Genomic DNA, 3,387 nt, shown 5'->3' on the forward strand with positions numbered 1-3,387 from the left:
TTCAAGCTTGTCTCCCTTTATTTTGGTAGCATACATCTATATTGGGGGGGGTTAATTATTTTTTTTGAGGTTTTGCAATTAACATACTTCAACAAAAATTGTTCAACATATCAGGGCAGAAGTATTATCATTCCAGTATCAATACAATATCATATGATTTAGTTATCGTGTCTCAATGTTATAATAGAAATTCTAAGTTTGAAACCTCAGATTTATATCTCTTCTAGGATGATTATAATTATCTACTGTTGAGATAACTAACCCAATGATAACAAAGAGATCAGTCACATCTGGTAGCTATTCATTTGACCTTTGACACATTTGCTTTACTATGTCTGGGGAATATATCAATTTAATTCTGCTTAAAGACTCCAAGAAAGGCGGTGGGCTAGGGAGAAGCAACTACAACAAAAAAAAAAAGGGGAGGGAAAACCGCCTTCCTCGCTTACAACACGCCAAGCTGCTCAAGTCTTGAATAAAGTGTTCCAGGATTGCCAAATTTCAGAATACAGATCAGATCTGTTACTTGAAAAGCATTTTGCTCCATATTTTTGATGTATTCCATGATATGGGCACTCTCTTGCTATTGCTAATTTTGTGGCCATAAATAAGTATATCATCAGAAATCTATCTAAATCTTTTATGCTAAAAGATCCATAATGCAGGAGACCCACGGCTGGATCAAATATCACCGGAATTTTTAGTTTCTTCAGGATATCGTAAGCATATCTCCATACTCTCCTGATTCTAGGACATTCCCACCCGATATGTACCACTGTACCTAAATTTCCACATTTCTGCCAACATAGGGGGGAGGCTGTCTCGTAATAAATATGTAAGGTAGTAGGTACTAAGTGCCATCTGTAATAGAGTTTGCACAATGTAGTATCTTTTTTGCGATCACCAGTTCCCCAAACCAATCTTCTGCATCTGTCTCCAATCCCTCTCCCAGGCTATATTGATTGTGCTTGTGGCCTATGTTTGCGATTAGGGTTTGATAGTGGAAAGAAAGTGAGCCTTTGAGTAACTTCCCTGTCGCCCAGCGTTTTTCCCAGGTTGTAGGTTCTCTGGGAATTTGTCTAGCTAATTCCCATGTTTTAAAAAGGCTGATCAACCTAATGTATTCAAAATGGAGGGATGAGGGCAGCAGGTGTTTATCTTTAAATGCGTTGAATTCTAGAACTACATTTTCTTTGTTTGTGTATAAATTTGCAGATTCTCTCCATTTGAGCATGTGACTTCCAGGTAAGGAAATTAGTATGTGCCTAATTTTGTATATGGGAGACGTGTGTGGGGAAATGTTTAAGGTATGCTTTTTAATGTCCTAGTGCTTCAGTATATCTAGGATAATTGGATGGGAAATGTTTAAAGGGATACTGACTGAACCCATTTTTTTTTTATTTCATGATTCAGATAGAGCATGCAACTTTCTAATTTACTTATATTATCAATTTTTCTTCGTTCTCTTGCTATCTTTATTTGAAAAAGAAGGCATCTAAGATAAGGAGCCAGCAAATGTTTGGTTCAGAACCATGGACAGCTCTTGTTTATTGGTGCTGTCCAATCAGCAAGGACAACCCCGGTTGTTCACCAAAAATGGGCCAGCATCTAAACTTACATTCTTGTTTTTCAAATAAACATACCAAGAGAATGAAGAAAATTTAATAGGAGTAAATTAGAAAGTTGCTTAAAAATTCATTCTCTATCTAAATCACGAAAGAGAAAAAATTTGGGTTCAGTATCCCTTTAATGAATTGCGCAACTATGTCAGGATCCATGGGAGATCCGAAAGTAAAATGTCTTTTGGCATTATTGATCTACCTCCGGTAGATCTGTATTTGACTGACTTCCTCTGAGCAACAGCCTATAAGATGGGATAAACGGGCTGCGTCATAATAAAGAAGTATACTAGGGTATGCTAGTCCCCCTCTTTCAATAGGTTGTTGCATCACTATGGTAGCTGTTCTGGGACGTTTTCCCTTCCAAATATACATTGAAATTAAGCTCTGAAATTTATTTAAAACCGTTTTATGGACTGTTAGCGCGACACATCTAAATAGGTACCTAAGTTTGTCCTGTCCACGAAAATTCCCTAAACTCCAAACTCTTTCCAAATTCCGTTAGTTGGTCTGTGTAGTTTTTAGTAATCACTACCTGGGAACTAGGGCTCAGATGTACACCCAAATGTTTGAGTGAAGGGACCACTAGCACTCATATTTAGATTTTATGCTAATTAGCATCGCTGGAGGGACATTGATATACAACACCTCCGTCTTTGTAATGTTAAGTTTTGTAGAAGCTGCTAGATCCAAACCTCTCAATACTTTCATAGACTGCATGGGAGATGTTAGAGCAACGTAAAGTTGTCCGCAAACCGCGCAATTTCTTCTACAAGATATGACGAGTCCATGGATTTCATCCTTACTTGTGGGATATTAACCTCCTGCTAGCAGGAAGTGGCAAAGAGCACCACAGCAGAGCTGTGTGTGTGTGTGTATGTGTGTATATATATATATATATATATATATATATATATTTCTCCTGTTAAGTGTAGTCAGTCCACGGGTCATCCATTACTTATGGGATATTAACTCCTCCCTAACAGGAAGTGCAAGAGGATCACCCAAGCAGAGCTGCTATATAGCTCCTCCCCTCTACGTCACACCCAGTCATTCTCTTGCACCTAACTAATAGATAGGATGTGTGAGAGGAGTGTGGTTATTAAATTTAGTTTTTTTATTACTTCAATCAAAAGTTTGTTGTTTTAAACAGCACCGGAGTGTTTTTTCTCAGGCAGTATTAGAAGAAGAATCTACCTGAGTTTGTATATGATCTTAGCGGACGTAACTAAGATCCATTTGCTGTTCTCGGCCATTCTGAGGAGCGAGGTAACTTCAGAACAGGGGACAGCGGGCAGGGTTCACCTGCAAAGAGGTATGTTGCAGTATATTATTTTCTAAGGAATGGAATTGACTGAGAAAATACTGCTAATACCGATATAATGTAAGTACAGCCTTAAATGCAGTAGTAGTAACTGGTATCAGGCTGTTATGTATGTATGTTGGCACCAAAGTATTTCTGGGGAATGGCACTTCACTAAGAAAATACTGTATACATATAACTCTAGCCTCTCTGCAGTGATAGCGACTAGCAACAGGCTTTTATTCTTATTTCATATATTTAAAACGTTTACTGACAGTTTAATCGTTTTTTTTCTCTGAGGTACTTGGTGAAAATTTATGGGCATTATTTTCCACTTGGCTGTCGTTTATTTTGTATAAAATCAGTTACTGAGCTTCCCCACTGCTGTGTTAAGAGTGGGAGGGGCCTATTTTTGGCGCTTTTACTACGCATTAAAAATTCAGTCACAGTCTTCCTTATTCTCCC

Source organism: Bombina bombina, chromosome 10 (assembly GCF_027579735.1).
Source record: "Bombina bombina isolate aBomBom1 chromosome 10, aBomBom1.pri, whole genome shotgun sequence".
Taxonomy (NCBI): Eukaryota; Metazoa; Chordata; class Amphibia; order Anura; family Bombinatoridae; genus Bombina; species Bombina bombina.